The sequence below is a fragment of the Sorex fumeus genome, unplaced genomic scaffold, assembly GCF_029834395.1.
Source record: "Sorex fumeus unplaced genomic scaffold, SorFum_2.1 ptg000044l, whole genome shotgun sequence".
In the NCBI taxonomy this organism is placed as follows: Eukaryota; Metazoa; Chordata; class Mammalia; order Eulipotyphla; family Soricidae; genus Sorex; species Sorex fumeus.
Window position 1 is genome coordinate 52,676,718 of NW_026606101.1, and position 22,674 is coordinate 52,699,391.

The 22,674-nt window shown below is 43.1% G+C and overlaps 1 pseudogene; it reads left to right on the forward strand.

Moving 5' to 3' along the window:
* Positions 1-18,282: 18,282 nt before the first annotated feature.
* On the forward strand, positions 18,283-21,856 carry LOC130030412 (ubiquitin carboxyl-terminal hydrolase 1-like; annotated as a pseudogene).
* The last annotated feature ends 818 nt before the right edge of the window (positions 21,857-22,674 follow it).

The following is a 22,674-nucleotide window of genomic DNA, read 5'->3' on the forward strand; positions in this document are numbered from 1 at the left end:
TTCTCTCTCTCTCTCTGTCTCTCTCTCTCTCTGTATGTGTGTGTATGTGTGCCAGTATGTATCTCTCTCTTCCTCTCCCCTCACTCTCTGGTCTTCAGTACTTCATGATGTTCTTTCCTTTCTGCTACATATGTGTTTAGAAGTCTGTATGGAAGCAGTACGTGTAGTGATAGTTGCTTTCCTAAATACCAGGATGTAGACTGAACAAGTCACAGCAAAGGGTTTTATCTCTCTACCTCCCCTTTTTATTACAGGACCAACTTTTTGCTAAGAATTTCCCAAACCTTTCTAACCTGAAAAAGTATGTTCAACACTGTTCATCTCCTGTAAAGTTTTAAAGAGAAATTGTCGCTGCACCCTCTGCTAAGCACAGTGGGAACACACTTGTAAACTTTCTCCCAAATCCTAATTAAAGGGCCCACTGCTACAGGCATTCAAATGCTGTTCCTGCTCCTGCTCCTGCTCCTCCTCCCTCTCCTTCTTCTCCTTCTCCTTCTCCTCCTCCTTCCCCTTCCCCTTCCCTTTTCCTTTTCCCTTACCCTCCTCCTCTTCCTCCTCCTTCTTCTTCCAATGATCAGGGGTTACTGGGTTAGTCCTGGATCTGCACTTAGGAATTACTCCTGGCAGTGCTGGGGGACCTTATGGGATGACGGGGATTGAACTCCAGTCAGCTTTGTGCAAGGCAAGTGCCTTGGTCCTTCAAATGCTTTTTTCTATATTAAAAAAAACTGAAGAGAGGGTCTAATGCCACCAACAGGTCAACCTGTACCTGCAGGGCCAGTGCATCAGCAGCCTGATGGTGCCTTCAGGCTTCCTGACACCCTAAAATAGCCGTTGTGCTTTTGGCTGGACCCCAACAACTTGGGACCAAGTTTACCAAGAAATTAAATGGCTAAAAGTTAGGTATGTGGGAGCCATGCCTGCAAACCACCTCCCTCAGCTATACAAGTCCATTCATTGGCTTATTTCAAAGACCCATAGATAAATCTCGAAAGAGACCAAAAGCTACCATTAATCTTGGACCCACGCATGGCTGAATAGACTGGGCTAAATTGAAGGGGGGCAGGTTGACCTGTGCCTGCCCAAGCAGAGCCCCCAGCAGCGTCTTGCTTCCACAATCCAAAATCACCATCATACCCCCAGTCTGACTCCACCATCTCAGGACCAACCTCACCAAGATATAATTTGCTGAAAATTTGGTTATGCAGGTTTTGTGACTGAAATCTCCAGGATTTCATGGATCTGGGGAGGGTTACCTCTCCCCACTTCCCAATACACACAGAAGCACTGGAAGTCACCTCCATGAACCAACTCCAGCGCTACCGTGTCTCCAGCCTTGCTTCAGAGACCCATAAATAAATTTCAAAAAAGATCAAAAGCCAGAGACACAGTAGCGAGTCCCAGAAGACACCACAGAGCCGGAGATCTCTCCGGGTCCCATACCTAGCCAATTTCACCAGGGCACCCCAAATGGAGCAGGTACACTCTCCCCACCTACACCAGATGGAATGCTGGCAACCAAGAGCTTCCACAAGCAAGGCCCAGGTATGCGGGTTCCAGGACTGAATCTCCATGCCACATGGTAGCAGAGATGCCTGGCTGTCCTTCCCTGGTTCCCTGCCCACTCGTCTGCATGGCTCTCATGCCCGCAACATGCCTCCAGGCACAATCTTAGCATACCAACAGCTCAGATCCAGAGACACCTAGTTGAATCCCAAAATGGATTAGTGCCCTACAGAAATGTCTCTGGAACCCAACCATTTATAATCTAGGATTCCAGAAGTGTGCGCCTGCAGCACCCAAGATATTCAAAATGAGCAATGGACAATAAATGTCTAGCATCTGCCCCTGGCAAGCAGGCTTGAAGGGTGATGGGAAAATTTGAGCAAAACATAGCGCCCAAAAGTAGAGAGAGTATTGGGGAAATTGCCTGCCATGGAGGCAGGTTGAGGAGTGGGATGGGGGCATATACTGGGGGCACTGGTGGTGGAAAGTGTGCACTGGTGGAGGAATGGGTGTTCAATCATTATACAGCTGAATCTCGAACATGAAAGCTTTGCAACTCTATCTCACAGTGATTCAATCAAAAAGAAATAAAAAAAATAATAATTTAAAAATAAAAGATCTGAAGACAAATTTTCTTTCATTATAAGGTACAACACACACACACACACACACACACACACACACACACATACACGTACAAAATCATGCTGAATTGTTCATAATAGCCAGAATCTGGAAACAACCCAAGTGCCTGTGAACAGACGACTGGTAAAGAAACTTTAGTGTATCTACACAATGGAATACTATGCAGCTGTTAGGAAAGATGAAGTCATGGCATTTGCTTATAAGTGGATGGTCATGGAGCATATCATGCTGAGTGAAATGAGTCAGAAAGAGAGGGACAGGTATAGAGTGACTGCACTCATTTGTGGAATATAAAATATCATACTATGAGACTAACACCCAAGGACAGTAAAGTCAGGGGCCAGGAATATTGCTCCATAGTTGGAATCCTGCCTCATGAGCTGAGGAAGAAGACAGCTGGGATAGATAAGGGATCACTAAGTCAATGATGGTTGGAGGATTCACTCAGGATTATGTGTGCTGAAAGTAGGTAAAGGACCAAACATAATAAACCATAATGCCTATAAGTTGAGAGAGAGTAAGAGGGAAATTGTCTGCCATAGAGACAGGGGGAGAGGTGGGAAGTAGGGAGACAGATACTGGGGACATTGGTGGTGGAAAATGTACACTGGTGGAGGGCTGGGTGTTTGATCATCGTATGACTGGAACTCAAGAAAGCTTTGTAAGTGTAGCTCACGAATTCAATAAAAAATAAAAAATCAATAAAATCAATAAGTATAAAAATTTTTAAAAAGTAATAATAAAACGTTCTACACCACCAAAAAAATAAAAAAAGGAAACTACACTGAAGAAAATTTTTGCCATTTTGAGAAAGAATTTGCATGTGTGATTATTCCCTCCTTTCCACAGCTCCACAGAAAGGCAGATTGACCTTATATAATTTTTCTAGGAGCTGTAGATAAACTACCACCTCATTTTTCTCTCTGCCTCCCTTAAGAAGAGAAATGATTACATGCACATGTCATGTGGACTCTGAGATTTTTCAGTCAGGTTCTGGCTGTAATACAGTTGCAGCTGTAATACACGGCACAGCCAGGAAGACTCCAGGGCCCTTAGAAAAGCCTTGTGGGGAACCAGAGGGCTAGTACAGCTGATAAGACATCAGGTAAGAAGCCTGCCCTGCATGTGGCAGACCAAGGTTCGATACCTGACATCCCATATGGTCCCCTGAGCACCATCAGTAGTGATTCCTGAGTGCTGAGCCAGGAGTAACCCTTGAGCATCACCAGGAGTAGCTCCCAAACAAACAAAATACCCTCTTAGTTTGACTGAAGAGATCACAGGGGTTGCTGCCATGCCTGGAAAGTACAGTTGCAGAAAGTCTCTCACCCTGGCTGTGAAGGGGCGCCCCTACTGGACAGATGTCGGCACTGCCAAAGCCTTTTGCTGAAACATAAGGAGCTCCTCTGCTGATGTTTAAGCCTCCCTCTGATCTCCTATTCTTGACTTCTATTGTTATTATTATTTAGTATATAATTATTATATAATATATAATGCTGCTATATATTATAAGAATATAATTATTATGTTATTAGAATTATAATAGTCTCTGGGCCTGGATCAGAGACTGCAAAACCAAGCTTCTGGAAGAGAACAACACAGAGTCTCCTACCACTGTGCCTAGCTGTCCTCACCGGGGCCCCTTGGAGGGGAGGCAGGTTGAGTTTCCCTCCCCACCCCAAGCAGAGCCCCGGAAGCTGAAGACTTCTAGAACCAGCCACAGCCATGTTTAAGACCACTCTCCACATGCTCAGATGAGCCTCATGCATGAAGGAACTGGAAGAGGAACCCAGGTGTGTGGGACCCGGGGCTGAGATCTCTAAGCCTGTTCATATCGGGACTGGGCCTCCTCCACTCAGATCCCTCATCTTCCATAGCTAGGTGATACACCCACCAACTGCCCTGGCACCCTGTAATCCCATCAACAACCAACACCCAGAGACTATAAAACCAAGCTCCTAGAAGTGCACAGCCCCATTTGCCACTGCACGATTTCTTATTGTCTAGTTCTCACTCTCGGAGAACCCTGCAGACTACCAAGAGTATCCTGGCTGCACGGCAGAGTGGCAAGCTCCCCGTGGCGTATTCAATATGCCAAAACCCAGTAACAATAATGGGTCTCATTCCCCTGACCCTGAAAGAGCTTCCAATGTGGCACTTGGTAAAATCTTAGGGCTAGGACGAATGGAGACGTTACTGGTACCTGCTCGAGGAAATCAATGAACAACAGGATGACAGTGATACAGTGATATAATTATAATAAGAAAATATTTATTGTAGGCTCCATGGTTTACAATACTGTTAATGGAAGCACTATAGCACTGTCCTCCCGTTGCTCATCGATTTGTTCAAGCGGGCTCAGTAACATCTCCATTGTGAGACTTGTTGTTACTGTGTTTGGCATATTGAATATGCCATGGGGAACATGCCAGGCTTTGCCGTGTGCGCAAGATACTCTCGGTAGCTTGCCAGGCTTTCCGAGAGGGGCAGAGGAATCGAACCTGGCTTGGCCAGGCCGGCCATGCGCAAGGTAAACACCCTAGCACTGTGCTATTGCTCCAGCCCCACTGTTAATGGTAATGGTATTTTTTCATGTACAAAACATTCCAGCATTATGCAGGACTTTGTGACTGAGAACTCTGGGTTCAAGGGGGCCAGGAACAGAGATCCTCTGTCTGTATCATTCCCCCATCCCACTTCCCTCTCCCGTCTCTGACAACACAGCAGTCACGCTCATAAGCCACCCTAACTGGTGCCAGATAATCTTGTCATCGGCCACCATCACACGTCCTTCTCTCCCGGAAGGGAGCAACATTACGTTCACCATAACCATGCTGCTGGATCCCTTGCCAGGCTGTTTCACTCAGGGTGTCCCAGAGGAGGATGGATGAGACCCTCCCCTCCACAAGAGACCAAGCCCTGGCAGCCGAAAACCTCCAGATCCTAACCGCTCTCCACAAGCTCAGGCCAACCCTCAAGTATGAGTGAACCTTTCCCTGGACCACATGGCCACATTCTTGGCTAGGTAACACTTTGTAGGACACACCGTACCAATACTCCAAGAGTCCCGTGCCACATTTGATGAAATTCAAAGTTGGAGGCAACCAACCTTAGATGGAAATATTGTTATTTCGGTTCTGCTTTGGGCAGGGATCGGGGTTTGGGGTGGAAACACCTGAAACATGGTAGTGGGAAGGGTAATGGTGGTGGGATTGTTGTTTAAATATTAAATGTAATCAAATATTATGAACTACTTTATAAAATAAAAAAATTAAAAATAAATTTTTAAAAAAATTCCAGCATCACACCCTTTGCTAGAGTGTCCCTATCTACTGCCCTCCACTTCCACCCCCATAAGTTATAAGACCAATTCTCAGTTTCTGACCCTTAGCTTGTTGACCCTTAGCTCTTTGACCCAGCAGGACATGATGTAGCAGAGGGTCCGGGTTTATTAACCCCACAGGAGCCATCCTCCAAAGATGGATGGAACCAGCCAAAAAGGAACAAACAGACCTAGTGACAAACGGAGGGAAGTGACTGCAAATAAGGCATATGAGATTAAAATAATAATTAAAATGATTCTGGATCTACAGTGATTTTAAATTTTAAGGTCAAGCGGTGAGCTATGTGCTACACAAGCATCAAGATGAACCTGGCCAAAGTTCCTAATTCTTAACTATAAGTTAAGAGCTTGGTTTGTAAGGCAGCTCTTGGCTTGTAGGGCAGCTCTCCTGGGAACATCTTGCCACAGACTCAGACTCAGACTACAGTGCTCAGGCCATATGAATCATTCCTAACCCTAGCAAGGTCAGAATCTAGTTATTATTTTTTGAATCATGATAGCATCTGTCTATGACCAAGCTCTTAACTTATGAATGTATGTATATAAATATATATTTATATATATATTTACAAATTTATGGCCTGGAGCGATAGCACAGCGGGTAGGGTGTTTGCCTTGCACGTGGCCTACACAGCCAACCTGAGTTTGATCCCTCTGCCCCTCTTGGAGAGCCTGGCAAGTTACCAAGAGTATCTTACCCACAAGGAAAAGCTTGGCAAAGCTAACCGTTGAGCTATTCAATATGCCAAACATAGTAACAAGTCTCACAATGTTACTGGGCCTGCTCCAGCAAATTGATGAACAGCGGGGAGACGGTGACAAACTTATGTGCGTACTACATACACAAACACACACACACACACACAGAGTAAGAAACAGAAACATTAGAAAACACTGTGGAAAAGGTATGGGATAAATTAAGATCCCTAAGAAAACATATCACTTTTTGATTTATTTTTTAAATTTTTATTAGTGAGAATTGTTGTTACTGTCTTTGGCATATTGAATACATCACAGGTAACTTGCCAGGCTTTGCCGTGTGGGTGAAATACTCTTGGTAGTTTGCCGGGCTCTCCGAGAGGGGCGGAGGAATCGAACCCGGCTCGGCCAGGCTGGCTGTGTGCAAGACAAACCCCCTACTGCTGTGCTATTGCTCCCCCTGAGGTACAGTTGTATATTTACAAATTTTTGTGCTAGGGTTTCAATTATACAATGATCAAGTACCCAACCCTCCACCAGTGCCCATTTTCCATGACCACTGATCCCAGTATCCCTCCCCATCCCCCCCATCCCATCCTGCCTATGTGGCATGGCATTCCGTTTTGTTCTCGCTCTTCTTTTGGGTGATGTGGTTTACAAAAGTGGCATTAAGTGGCAATCATGTTCAGTCTATAGTCTACTTTCGGCATGCATCTCCCATCCTGGGAGGATCCTCCCAACACCCTTTATTTGGTGCTCCCTTCTCGATCTGAGCTGCCTTTTCCCCTAGCATGTGCGGCTGGCCTCCAAACCATGGAGTGGTACTTATCTCAGCTATTCTTGGGTGTTAGTCTCCTATTTTGTTATTTTATGTTCCCCAGGTGAATGCAATCTTTCTATTTCTGTCCCTCTCTGACTCATTTCACTTAGCATGATAATTTCCATGTAGTACTCCTTGTATGTAAATTTCATGACTTCATCTTTTCTAACAGCTACATAGTACTCCATTGTGTAGATGTACCAAGTTTCTTTAACCAGTCATCTGTTCTCAGGCACTCAGGTTTCTTCCAGTTTCTGGCTATTGTAAAGAGTGCTGCAATGAACAAACAAGTGCAGATGTCACTTTGACTATACTTTTTTTTGCCTCTCTGGGATATATTCCCAGGAGTGGTATTGCTGGGTCAAATAGGAGCTCAATTTCTAATTTTTTGAGAATCGTCCATGTTGTTTTCCAAAAGGGCTGAAGCAGTTGGCATTCCCACCAGCAGTAAAGAAGGGTCCCTTTCTCGCCACATCCGTGCCAACACTGGTTGTTTTTGTTCTTTTGGATGTGGGCCAGTCTCTGTGGTGTGAGATGATATCTCATTGTTGGTTTGATCTGCATCTCCCTGATGATTAATGATGTAGAGCATTTTCTCATGTGCCTTTTTGCCATTCGGATTTCTTCTTTGAGAAAGTTTCTGTTTATTTCGTCGCCCCATTTTTGGATGGAGTTCGATGTGTTCTTCTTGTGGAGTTAAACCAGTACTGGGGTTCAATGTGCTCTTGTGGAGTTAAACCAGTACTTTATATATCCTTGATATCAACCCCTTGTTGGAGGGGTATTGGGCGAATATCCTTTCCCATTCTGTAGACTTTCTTTTTATTTTGGTCACTGTTTCTTGTCAGGTGCAGAAGCTTCTTAGTTTAAGACAGTCCCATTTGTCTATCTCTGTTTTCACTTGCTTGGCCAGTGGCGTGACATCTTTGAAGACACCATTAGCTTCAATGTCATGGAGGGTTTTGCAAACCTTGTCTTCAGTGTACCTTATGGATTCCAATCTGCTGTTGAGGTCTTTAATCCATTTTGATCTTACTTTTGTACATGGTGTTAGGCAGAGATCTGAACCCATTCTTTTTGCATGTAGCTGTCCAGTTTTGCCAGCACAATTTGTTAAAGAGGCTTTCCTTGTTCCACTTCACATTTCTTGCTCCCTTATCAAAGATTAGATGATCATATGTTTGGAGGCAGATGTCAGTATATTCAACCCTGTTCCATTGGTCTGCAGCTCTGCCTTTGTTCTAGTACCACGCTGTTTTAATTATTACTGCTTTGTAGTAGAGTTTGAAGTTAGGGAGGTTGATTCCTCCCATTTTCTTTTTCCCAAGAATTGCTTTTGCTATTCTTAAGGGCTTATTGTTAAATATGAACTTTAGGAGTGTTTGCTCCATTTCTTTGAAGAATGTCATGGGTATCATTATAGGGATCACACTGAATTTGTACAATGCTTTGGGAAGTATTGCCATCTTGACAATGTTAATTCTCTGATCCATGAGCAGGGGATATCTTTCCATTTTCTCGCATCCTCTTTTATTTTCTGAAGTAGTGTTTTGTAGTTTTCTTTGTACAGGTCCTTTACTTCCTTAGTTAAGCTGATTCCTAGGTACTTGATTTTCTGGCGCACAATTGTGAACGGGATTGTTTTTTTCATGTAGCTTTCTTCTCTCTCACTATTTGCAATAGGAAACCCATGGACTTTTGGGTACTGATTTTATAGCCTACAACTTTACTATGCAAGTCTATTCTTTCTAGTAATTTCTTGGTAGAGGTTTTAGGGTTCTCTAAGTATAGTATCATATCATCTGCGAACAGTGAGAGCTTGATTTCTTCCTTTCCTACCTGAATGCCCTTAATATCTTTTCCTTGCCTAAACGCCATTGCAAGTACTTCCAGTACTATATTGAACAACAGTGGAGAGAGTGGACATCCTTGTCTCGTCCCTGATCTTCAGGGGAAGGCTCTCAGTTTTTCTTCATTGAGGATGATGCTTTCTGTAGGCTTGTGGTAGATGGCTTTAACTATATTGAGGAAAGTCTCCTCTATCCCCATTTTGGCAACAGTTTTCATCATAAATGGGTGCTGGATCTTGTCAAATGCTTTCTCTGCATCTATTGATATGATCATATGGTTTTTATCTTTTCTTCTGTTGATATGATGGATTATGTTGATTGATCTCCGAATGTTAAACCATCCTTGCAACCCTTGGATAAATCCCACTTGGTCATGGTGTATGATGAGTTGTTGAATTCTATTTGCTAGTATTTTGTTGAGAATCTTCGCATCCGTGTTCATCAGGGATATCGACCTGTCGTTTTCTTTTCTTGTGGTATGTTTGTTTCCTTTTGGTATTAGAGAGATATGAACTTCATAGAAACTGTTTGGGAGTTTCTGTTTCTTCAATTTCCTAGAAAGGCTTGAGAAGAACTGCAATAGGTCCTCTTTAAATGTTGGAAAAATTCGCTAGTGAATCCATCTGGACCTGGGCTTTTTTGGGGAAGGCTTTTGATTACAGTTTCAATTTCCTTGATGTTAATAGGTCTATTCAGGTACTCTAGATCTTCTTGATTCAGCCTTGGGAGATTATACAAATCCGGGAATTTATCCATTTCTTCTAGGCTCTCTTGTCCCGTGGCATACAGACTTTCAAAGTAGTCTCTGATGATCTTTTGAATTTCTTTGGTTTCAGTTGTGATATCCCCCTTCACATTTCCGATTTCATTTATTAGGGTTCTCTTTCTCTCTCTCTTACTTTGTGAGTCTTGCTAGTGGTTTATCTATCTTGTTTATTTTCTCGAAGAACCAGCTCTTGGTTTCATTGATCTTTTGGATTGTTTTTGGTTTCCATATAGTTGATTTCTGCGCTAAGTTTTATGATCTCTTTCCTTCTGCCTGATTTGGGCTCCTTTTGTTGATCCTTTTCTAAGATCTTAAGCTGTGAAGTCAAGTTGTTTATGTGGGCCCTTTCTTCCTTCCTGAGAAATGCTTGCAGAGCTATAAATTTTCCCCTTAATACGGCTTTAGCTGCATCCCATAGGTTCTGGTAGCTCGTGTCTTCATTCTCATTTGTTTCCAGGTATCTTTTGATTTCGTCCTTGACTTCCTTCCTGAACCACTTGTTGTTTAATACTGGGTTGTTTAATTTCCAGGTGTTTGATTTGGTTCTCCATGTCTGTGTGTGATTCACTTCTATTCTCAGTGCATTGTGGTCTGAAAAGATTGTTGATACTATTTCTATCCTCTTGATTCTATTGAGGTATGTTTTGTTTCCTAGCACATGGTCTATTTTGGAAAATGTTCCGTGTGCACTGGAAAAGAATGTGTATTCTTTCTTTTTTGGGGTGTAAAGCCCTGTATAGATCAATAAGCCCCCTCTCTACTATTTCTTCCTTCAAAGCCAATGTTTCCTTGCTTAGTTTGGTTCTTGTTGATCTATCTAGAGGTGATAAGGCGATGTTGAAGTCTCCAGCTACTATTTGTTGTTAGCAATGTCCTCCTTAACATATGTTAGCAGTTGTTTTAAATATTTAGCTGTTCCCTCATTAGGTGCATATACATTTAAAAGTGTGATTTCTTTCTCTTGTGCTTATCCCTTGATGAATAGAAAATGGCCTTCGCTATCCCTTCTAATCTTTTTCAACCTGAAATTTATGTTGTCGGATACTAGTATGGCCACCCTATCTTTTTTGATGGAGCTGTTTGCTTGCAGGATTGTTTTTCATCCTTTAACTTTGAGTCTGTGTTTGCTCTGACTGTTGAGATGAGTTTCTTGTAGGCAACAGAATGTTGGATTCTGTCTCTGAATCCATTTTGCCACTCCGTGTCTCTTAATTGGTGAATTTAGACCATTGACGTTGAGAGAGATTATTGTTATGGGGTTTTGTGTCATCTTTCTGTAAGGGGTTCTTGTGCTTGTAGGGTCTGTCCTGTCTTATAGTAGCCCCTTTAGCTTTGGTTTTGAGTCTATGAAGTTCCTGAGCTGCTGTTTGTCTAGAAAATAGTGTACCATTCCTTCGAGTTTGAGTGAGAGTTTAGCCGGGTACAGTATTCTTGGTGAAGTGTTCATTTCAGTGAGTTTTTTCACTATATCCCATCATTGCCTTCAGGCTTGGAGGGTTTCCTCTGATAGGTCTGTTGTGAATCTAAGGGGTGCTCCTTTGTATGTCATTTCCTTCTTTGACCTTGCTGCTTGCAGTATTGTGTCTCTATCTGTGGCATCCATCATTCTAACTATGATATGTCTTGGAGTGTTTTTGTTACGGTCTCTTTTAGCTGGTACTCTTCAGGCTCCTTGTATCTGAATGGTTGTATTGTCCAGCTCTGGGAATTTTTCAGCAATGATTTGTTTGACCGTGGCTTTTTCATTGGGACTGTTTCCTTGACCTTCTGGTACTCCAATGATTCTAATGTTTTTCCTCTTGGAATCATCTCCTAGGATTCTGATTCACTCTCGAGCTATTTTGAGGTCTCTTGCCATTGTTTGTTGTTGTCTGTTGGCTTGGTGCAGCTGATCTTCCAACTCACTGATTCTGTCTTCATCTGTGGTCATTCTACTGTTGAGGGCACAGACTGAGTTTTTTATTTCATCTAAGGAATCTTTGATTCATGACATTTCTGTGCACAGCTTTCCAATTTCTGTTCTCATTTCTCCCCGTAAATTCTCGATTGTTTCTCTCATGTTACTGGATATCTGTCTGACTGTTTCATTGAGTTCATTGAACATCTTCATTACTTCATATCTGAATTATTTCTCAGAAAGGTCTTTTAGGTGAGTAGCACCTATTGAGGTTTCTGAACTCTTTATATTGTCCTCCCCACATGGTAGGGATTTGTGTTGTTTCTTCATTTTGGTGTGGAGCTATGGGGACTGAGATGTAACACTACATTTCTTTTTCTTTTTTTTTTTTTTACATTTAGAGAAGTTGCCACTTTATTTTTTTTAATTTTTAATTTTTTTTTACTTTTTAATGTATTAATTTATTGAATCACTGTGGGAAAAGTTACAAAGCTTTCAGGTTCAACTCTAGGTCATGCAATCATCAAACACATTTCCCTTCACCAGTACATATTTTTCACCAAGAAGAACCCCAATATACCCCCCTCCCAACCCTCCCAATGCCTGTGAGGCAGATTAAAGGTAAAGGTAAAGGCCCTCCCGTTGATCGTCGATTTGCTCGAGCGGGCCCAGTAACGTCTCCATTGGAGACTTTTGTTGTTACTGTGTCTGGCATATCGAATACTCTCGGTAGCTTGCCGGGCTCTCCGAGAGGGGCGGAGGAATCGAACTCGGGTCGGCCATGTTGGCCGCTTGTAAGGCGAACGCCCTACCTGCTGTGCTATCGAGGCAGATTAACTCTAGTTAACACTCTACTTTGATTAGATTCATTGTTTCAACAAAAGATGCACCATTTTTATGTAGAGTTTACAACCCCAAATCAGACCTGTTGAAAAGACATTCTGTAATAATTTGTTTCTATAGCTGGTTACAAGAATCAAATGATGACGCGAGGCTGCAATAGCGGCCACGCGATTTTCGATTTCTGACATTTTACTTATTAAGCCTGGAAGTATTTCTGCTGAGAGTCAGATAATTATGAGACTGGTTTCTGTGACTCTAGAGCCATGGCCGTGCCTGAGAGCCGCTCATGGGGGGCAACTCGTGACCTCAGTAAGGTGTGAAGGACAAGCCTGGAACGCCCCCCTTCCCATGAGGTTTCAGTCGCCCCCGTCATGACCGGCTCACACCTGGCTTTCCAAGAAGCTCCAAGGTGGTTACGCTACATTTCTTGGCATGACTAAACTACCTGTGGCTGCCCGCCCAAAAATAGGCCACGCCCGATTATTCCACAGAAGCCACGCCCACGTCTGAAGAGGCTTCATTCCCACAGGTACATGGTGTGTTTGGGGGGGCACCAGCTGGGAGGGGAAGACGACCAGCACAGCGTTGGGGACGAACAGGAAGAGACTCAGGGATGGTGGGCGACTCAGGGTCCTAGAGAATGCCTGGGGCGCTTGCGTGGAGAACCCAAGTCCTGGGTTCGAATAGTGGCGGATTAACTGACCTGAGAGGAGAAGACTGGCACATTGTTGGGGACTAATAGGAAGAGGCTCAGGGATGGTCAGAATATATCACTTTAGAGGAGAAAAAGCAGAGAGTACAGAGGTAGAAGTTACCAGAAGACAGAAAACAAAAGCGTTCTATTTGGGGCATTTGGAATGTGGAAGGATTAATGTCCATAATTAGTAGGAAACAGTCTGTCTTGACTCAAGGTGACTCAAGAATAGGAAGTGTATTAATTCCCAGGCCCCAAATAGACACAATAGCAGCATCTGGGCTATGAGAGATCTTTTCCTGATTAGGTAGCTGCCATTTTTCCTTTCTCAGGTCCATCTCATCCAAAGCCCATAAATCACTTTGTTATCTTAATATCCCTTTGAGACATACCATTATGTAACTGGGTTGAGCAATAATGTTTCAGCCTCTCTACTCTTTTCTCCATTATATTCCCCTGAATACATTCTCTCTGGACTTTTTCCCTCTTAGTTATGGCCTCAGGAATAACTTTTTAAAAATAAGCACAAATTGGCTTGCTCTTCAAACCTGTGTTCTCCCTTGAACATGAATCTCGCTTGCTTGTTTGTATGTTTCTTTGCTTGCTTATAAACACTCTGGAGATACCTGTGTTCCCTCTTAAACACACACTTCTCCCTTTCTCTCCCCTCACATCTTTTTAAATAAGTTTCAGTAAAAAAACTATCTTGTTTCACATACATACACAGACACACACACACACACACACACACAAATCAGCAAGAATGACCTTCATATGACCTTGTCAAGTCAGGCCCTATGTGTCCCTCAGTCCTCTACTGGGCTGCCAGTAGTCCTAGCCCAGACTGCATTCATTCTGAAGGAGAACTCAGATGATCACAGGTCCTCAAAAGAAGTGGCAGGTGGCACGGGGGTAGGGAGGAGGAATTGTTGGGAAGACAAAGATAGGTAGCTGGATTGTAGGAAACATCAGGAATATAAGTTCTTGGGTTTTGATATATTTATTGTTGTGATAACTGCATGGTAATTACTTTTCTTCCCAATATGCTTTATGTTGAGGACAGTTGTAGGGTTAGAGCAAAACTGAGCAGTATAAGGATTTCCCATCTATCCCATGTCTTACTCATGTGAGATATCTTTCATAGCCAACATTCCTCCACCGTGTGGCATATTTGATATATTCATCGAAGTCACATTAACCCATCATTATCACCCTAGTTCATCTTTATGTCATGGTTCACTCCAACAGTCATTCATTCTATGGGTTCAGGTAAACGTAAAAGGAGATGCATACTCTAAAATCCAAAGTTCTCTGTGCTCTGCCAACACATTCCTCTTCCCCTGCAATTTTATAGCAATCACTGATGATATTAGAGTCTCTATAGTTTTGTCTTTCCCAGAACATCATTGCTGTAGAATCACATAGTATTTAGGTATCTTTTTAGGTCTTTTTTTTTTCAACTAATAACACAAATTTATTGTTCCTCCATGTCTTTTTATGATTTGGTAGCTTATTTATGTTTAGCTCTGGTGGGCATTTGGGTTTCTGGATGTATCAGTTTAGTCACCCATTATCTACTGAAGGACATCTTGGTTGCTGTCAAGTTCAGGAAATTATTAATAAAGTTGCATTAAATATCCATGTGTGAGCTTTTAACTGGACATGGATTTTCAAGTCATTGTGTAAAATAAAGAAGTGTGATTGCTGAATCAAATAGTTATAGTATGGAACCGGAGAGAAAATAATTGTTTGCCATGCCTGTAGCTGACTTGGGTTCAATCCCTGGAATCCCATATGGTCCCCTAAGAAAAGGCACAGGGACAGTTGAGTAGAAAAGAGGAACTTTATTAGCAACAAAAATACTTACATTGGGAAGGATGTCCACCAGCACAGGCTGGAGGACGCTTTAGCAAGAGGGAGTAGGAGTTTGGTTTTATGTCCAGCAGAGATAGAGTAATGCACCAGTTTATCTGTATTCTAGATGCTTTTCAGAAAGCTCATACATATTCATGAGGGAGGATGTCAAGCATGCATGAATGAAGATCATGCAATGAACATTCATCACATTTACAGGAAATTGAAGCGAATTCTTCCTGGGTATGTGTTTGCATGGTAATGAAGGACAAAGAGACAAAAGCCTGAGAAGGGCTGTCCTATGCAGTTGCCACTGGTTGGCACTGTCCAGCCAGGAAACTTGGTATCGTGATCAGTGCAAATGTATTCTTAAAGTTCTGCCTTCACCAAGCAGTACCAATAAGACGCAGTGGACAGTTTCTCCCACAGAGGTTGTCACACCTTCCAAACCACAGGCTTTGAGCCAGTCTGTTTTAACTTTTTCTAAGCCCAGAGAGTCCCAAATTTGAGGGAGAGGAGGGAAAAAAATGAGCAATGTTGCAAAAACTTTGACACTCCTCTTCCCACTCATGCAGTGGTTAAGCCTCACATTTGCTTCTCTCAAATCCCTGGTCACACTTCCTCCATAGACAAGACATCGGATTTCAAATAAAACAAATGTTTTGGGTAAAAATCTCCCCACTCCTGTATCTCTCCAAAACCACATATTCTAATTCCCTTCTCTCTTTTTCAGGGTAGGTGAGTTCCACCTGCCTCAAGGACTCACTTTGCCTAGTACTTCACCCTCCCCAGCATCCTTTCCACCCTGACACTATCCTTCCCCTTTCTGATGACACCAAGTTACACAGGTAATCAGGTAATCCTGATAACTTCATCTCTTTAAAGTTCTGCATCCCTGTCAAATCACTTCCATATTTCTTTCCTTTTACCATCAAACCACCTTTAAATAAATGATCACATAAAATATTTAAATGTGACATACTCACTAAAGAAAAATCAGAAAATACTGAACATAGTAAAGACTAAATATAGTCCTACATACTCAGCAGCAATCAGGCTATCCTTCCTTCCTGTTGTCACAGAATGGTCATTTGCAGCCACCAAATACCACCAAAGAAGTCAGACACTTACACCTGTGACCTGGCTGTGCCCTTATTGCCCTTATTGATAGCTTCCCATACTGACATTTTCCTATTCCAACATCCTTTTTTTTTTCTTTTTCTTTTGGTGTGGTTATATAAGAAAGCAATGTGCAGAAGATGACACGGTATAGCTGTGAGGTATGTATTCAACCTGGGTTTGATTCCCAGCACCACATGTTTCCCTATGCACCAGTAGGCATAGACCTGGTGACCCTGGAGCATAATCGAGTGTGACCCTGAAGGTCCCAGACTGCTGGGTGACATGTACCTTGCATTGAATCACTGACCCTGTTGACCAAGATAGCTCAAAGAAGGTTACTTTGCTTAGAGAAACTCTGAATTTGATCCCCGATACCACATGGACCCCCAGTACCAGTGGGAGTGTCCCTTGAGCAATCTGCAGCAAAAGTTTGCCAACACCACTGGGTGTGGTTAAAATCAGAGAGAAAGAGAGAGAGAGAAAGAGCGAGTAACGTCATTTAGGTAAGTTATTCACTTTTTTGGTGTTTCTCCCATGTATGTAGGAGATATTTACATTATTATTAAATTACTTTCTAGGTTTTTGTACTCAAAAAATAAAATCAAGTTATAATTAGGACTATTTTATGAAAAATGTGATTAATATATGCATAGAAGAAAGCCTAGATCCCCTTTAACAGTGTAATAGAATGCTAATATCTTTTTTTAATTTCTGTATTTTTTAGCCCATGTGCATAGGAAACTTTGATTGCATCCTTTTAAAAAGAAAAACTTCAGAGAGACACACAAACAAATCTTGGAACCAAGTGGCTCTTGGCAGAAATGCCTCTGGACTTTGCATTAGACCACTTTCACCAGCCACTCCAGACCGGAGCAGGGGCTGTCCCTCCGCCTGTTTCCCAGGAATCCTGGCAGCCACTATCTCTCAGAACTCACTGGAAAACCCGGGTACAGGCCAACAGTGATGGTAAATGCCAGGCCTCATTGGAGAGGAGCTGGTCCTTCTCCTCCCTCACCCCCAGGACCCTGAGAGGACCCACACAAACGGTCCTCCAGCCACTTATTAAGCTCCTTAACAACCATGATCCTAAAGACACATGAACTAATCTCGGAACCAAGTGGCTCTTAGCAGAAATCTCTCCAGACCCTAATTATTAAAATCTTAGAATTCCAAGACCATGCAGCCACAAGAGCAGCCACATGACCTCATATGCTATTCATAACCAGCAATACAAAACAAACAGCCTAACACTGCCTTTTCAGCAGGTCTGAGTGTTGGGGAAAAATTCCAAATAACAATGATGGGGCTGTTGTTGAAATATTGAATATAATCAAAGTAGAGAGAGTAACTTAGAAACTATCTGCCACACAGGCAGGGGTAGGGTTGGGATGGGGGTTATATTGGGGCTTTTGGTGGTAGAAAATGTGCACTGGTGAAGGGGATGGGTGTTTGATCATTGTATGATTGAGATTCAAACATGAAAGCTTTGTAATTGTTCTCACAGTGATTCAATAAATAAATTTTTAATTAAAAAAAACTTCAAATAACTCAGAATGAGTTCAGCAAGCTCTTCCATCAATTCTGTTAATAGTGATTGATTCCATCCTTTGGGATTACTCAACAATGAGCTCTGGCCTTTCCATTATACAACAAAATAGGGATCCACTTGGGAGCACTCACCTTTGAGATCTGAGCCAGAAAGAAAAGGGTGAGAGGCTCCAGGGAAAGGCCCCATTCCGGCGGGTTCCCGCTGCTGGGCGGGTGGGGAGGGTGGGCGCGCCGCCTGGCTCCCCAGGTGCGCCTGCAGCGCGGGTCCAAGGCGCCGGCGTTCAAGTCCGACACCACTTGCTGGCGGTGCTGGCGCGGGGGTCCTGAGACGGAGGAAAACGCACCAAGTTCCCGACGGTAGTCAAGAGCCGGGGAGACCCCCGTGGTCCGGGAGCTGCTCCGGGGATGTAGTGGGCGGTGGCGGCGCCCGGCTTCCCGCTCCCGAGAGCAAATGGTCACTCCCGCAACGGACAGGGCCACCCAGCCTGCAGCGCTCCGCGGGGAGGGCTGTGCGTGAGCGCGCGTGTGTGCGCGCGCGGGGGTGTGGGGGCGTCCCCGCCGGCCCTGGCCAGGTGCGTGGTGGGGGGCGGGGCTCACCTGTGGCCGCCTCCTCTCGCCCCGACTGGACTCGCACGCGACCCCGCCGCGGAGCTAGCTTCGGGCCATGAGCAGGTATGATTGGTGATTACAAAGTCACCTGTGTGAATTCTTGTCTACTCCTTGGGATTTGAAGTTAAAATGCCTGGTGTTATACCAAGTGAAAATAATGAACTTTCAAGAGGTAGTCCGTCAAAGAAAAACCGACTTTCCTTGAAGTTTTTTCAGAAAAAGGAAACAAGAGAGCCTAGGAGTTCACGGATTCGCGACAAAATGAAGAAAAGGCTTCAGAATATAGAGGGTCTGAAATTGACCAAGTTGTTCGTGCGTCACAGTCCTTGCCTATAAACTGTGAGAAGGGAGAACATCTGTTACCGTTTGTGGGACTGAATAATCTTGGCAACACATGTTATCTTAATAGTATACTTCAGGTATTATATTTTTGTCCTGGTTTTAAATGTGGAGTGAAGCACTTATTTAAATAGTATCTCAAGGAAGAAAGATGCCCTAAAAGATGAAGGCAATCAAAAAGAGAAGGGAAGTTGCAAAGAAGATTCTTTGGCAAGTTATCAACTTATTTGCAGTTTACAGTCTTTGATCATTTCAGTTGAACAGCTTCAGGCTAGTTTTCTTTTAAATTCAGAGAAGTACACTGATGAACTTGCTACCCAGGCACGACCACTGCTCAACACACTCAGGGAACTCAACCCTATATATGAAGGATATCTCCAGCATGATGCACAGGAAGTATTACAGTGTATTTTGGGGAACATTCAAGAGACATGCCAACTCCTAAAAAAAGAAGTGAAAAATGTGGCAGAATTATCTACCAAGGTCGAGAAACAACCTCATCAGAAAGAGGAGTTAAGTGGCATGAAAAGCATAGAGATGGACAGGGTAAGGCACTCTGAAGACTATAAAGAAAAACTTGCAAAGGGAAATGGGAAAAGAAAAAGTGATACTGAATTTGGTAATACAAAGAAAAAAGTTAAAGTATCCAAGGAACACCAATCATTGGAAGACAACCAGAGACAAACCAGATCAAAAAGAAAAGCTACAGGTGATATATTAAAGGTTCCTCCTAAAGTAATCCCCAAGCACATTTCTGAAAATTAGAGTGCAAGATCTTCACAAAAGAAATCCGGAGTCAAATTAGATTGGTTAAAGTCTGCAGCAAAGCAACCCAGCATTCTTTCTAAATTCTGTAGTCTGTTTTCCTCCTCATCCTAGACCCCCGAGTTGCCGTCCACAAAAGGCCTCTCTGGCTCCTGATCAAGCTGCTTAACGGCCATGATCCCAGAGACTCAAAAACAAATCTCAAAACCCAGCGGCTTTTGGCAGAAATGTGTCCAGACCCGAAGTAGGTTACTGTCGCCAAGCCATCCCAGGGGGGAAAGGGGACTTTCCCTTCGCCTGCTCCCCCTAGGGGGCTTGCTGGGTGCCATCCTCCAGAGGCTATTGGACAGTCAGGTTTGGGACAGTGACAAGACATGTGGGGCCTCATGGGATGGGGGTGGAGCCGGCCCTTTCCTCCCCCATCCTAAGGAGACCCCGAGTCGCCGCCCACAAACGGCCTTTCTGGCTCCTGATCAAGCTGCTTAACAGCCATGATCCCAGAGACTCAGGAACAAATCTCGGAACCCAGCACATTTTTGGCAGAAATCCCTCCAGATTTAAGTGTTAAAATTTTGGAATTTCAAAATCACGTGGCCACTACTGCAGCCACACAACATCGTATGTTATTCATAACCAGCAATAGAAAACAAATTGTCTACTGTTGCCTTTTCAGCAGATTTGAGTGTTGGGGTAAAATCCCAAATAATAATTGTGGGTCTGGTGTCAAAATATTGAATGTGATCAAAGTAGAGAGAGAGTAATGTGAAAATCATCTGCCCCACAGGTAGGGGGAGGGTGTGGGATGGGGGCATACTGGGGTTTTTGGTGTTGGAGAATGGGCACTGGTGAAGGTATGGGTGTTTAATTGTATGACCAAGACTTAAACCCAAAAGCTTTGTAACTGCTTTCACAGTAATTCAATAAATAAAATTATAAAAAAAATTAAAAAAAGATGGTGGAGTTCATGCCCAATTCAGCGAATTAGTGACTGAATAAATAACAGTACTCCTACATAAAAAATAAAATAAAATAAATTCTGTAGTCTGGGGAAAATATCAACAATGCAAGGGTCCAAAGAACAATTGAAAGAAAATGAGTATGATCTTGATGAAGAGGACCTGGGCAAATATGAAAATGATAACACAGCTAATGGTTGTGGACTTGAATCTCCAGGTAATAATGTTAACCCTGATACTAATGAAGTCAAGCCCATAAACAAAGAGCAAATTGGTTTTGAATTAGTAGAAAAGTTATTTCAAGGTCAACTGGTATTAAGAACTCGTTGCTTAATGTGAAAGTTTAACAGAATGAAGAGAAGATTTTCAAGACATCAGTGTACCAGTACAAGAATATGAGCTTTCTAAAGTAGAAGAGAGTGCTGAAATTTCTCCAGAGCCAAAGACAGAAATGAAGACCTTGAGATGGGCGATATCACAGTTTGCTTCAGTGGAGAGGATTGTAGGAGAAGATAAATATTCCTGTGAAAATTGCCATCACATACTGAAGCCGAACGAAGTCTTTTGTTTTACAAAATACCTGAAGTTATAACTATACATTTGAAGTGCTTTGCTGCTAGTGGCCTGGAGTTTGATTGTTTCGGTGGTGGACTTTCCAAGATCAACACTCCTTTGCTGACTCCGCTTAAGTTGTCACTAGAAGAACGGAGTACAAACCCAACCAAAGACAGCTATGGATTATTTGCAATTGTGATGCACAGTCGCATTACAATCGGTAGTGGGCATTACACTGCTTCCGTTAAAGTCACTGACCTTAACAATTTAGAACTGGATAAGGGGAATTTTGTGGTTGACCACATGTGTGAAACAGGTAAGCCAGAACCATTGAATGAGGAGGAAGCAAGGGGTGTGGCAGAAAATTATGACGATGAAGAAGTATTGATTAGAGTTAGTGGAAATACACAACCAACTAAAGTTTTGAACAAAAATAATGTAGAATCTATTGGACTTCTTGGAGGACAAAAGAGTAAAGCAGATTATGAGCTATACAACAAGGCATCTAATCCTGATAAATTTTCCAGTACAGCATTTGGTAAAAATAGAAATTCTGAGACTAACAATACTAATGGGATGCATGAATCTGATAGAAACAAGGAATCCATTGACCAGACAGGCATTAACATTAGTGGATTTGAAAACAAAATTTCATACGTAGTGCAAGGCTTAAAGGAGTATTAGGGGAAGTTGGTTGCTCTTTGATGACTCTGAAGTGAAGGTTACTGAAGAGAAGGACTTCCTAAATTCGCGTTCACCTTCTACATCTCCTACATCTACTTCTTACTTGTTATTTTATAAGAAATTATAGAGTGTATTTTCCTTGTGTACATATTAAACAGATCTGGACAAAGATAAAGTTGATTACATCTATCTTTAGCTTATCTTTTTGAAGCTATTGGATATTATTGGTCTCTAGGTTTTTATATAGTTAAATTTAAATAACTGAAAACCATGTTAATTCTAGAATTCATTTTTCTTAGAGACTAGTGATGCATTAGCTTCTGGGAACAAACTTGTATAAATTCTTAATTGAAACCCCAAAAAAGGGAAGCACTTAAACACTTTGAATCTCACCTATATTTTGTTTGCTTTTTAAAATCAAGTGCTTGTTCGGCCACAGCCCCAGAAGCACAAGGGCTTAATGCAGAACCCAGCAGCTTGGAGCAGAAAAGTGAAAGGACTATGCGTTAATCCAGGCAATCATTTCTGCCCAGAGGGGAAAGGGTGTTGCTCCCTTCCGCCCTCCTCCCTCTGGAAAGAAAGATGGCGGCCACATGGGGGCCTTGTGGACAGCAGGTATGAGCCGGGGGTGTGGGGGCGACTAAAACCTCATGGGAAGGGGGGCGTTCTGGTCCGTCCTTCACGCCCTACCGAGGTCACCAGTTGCCCCCCACGAGCGGCTCTCCAGCACGGCCACAGCCCCAGAAGCACAATGACCTAATGCAGAACCCAGCAGCTTGGAGCAGAAAAGTGAAAGGACTATGCGTTAATCCAGGCAATCATTTCTGCCCAGAGGGGAAAGGGTGTTGCTCCCTTCCGCCCTCCTCCCTCTGGAAAGAAAGATGGCGGCCACATGGGAGCCTTGTGTACAGCAGGTATGAGCCGGGGGTGTGGGGGTGACTAAAACCTCATGGGAAGGGGGGCGTTTCGCTCCGCCCTTCACGCCCTACCGAGGCCACCGGTTGCCCCCCGCGAGCGGCTCTCCAGCACAGCCAGAACTCCAGAACACAGAAACCAATTTCTTAACTATCTGACTTTCAGTAGAAATACTTCCAGGGTCAATAGGTAAAAGAGCAGAAATCCAAAACCAACATTTAATTCTTGAACCCAGCCGTAGAAAGCAAATCACTTCACAATGCT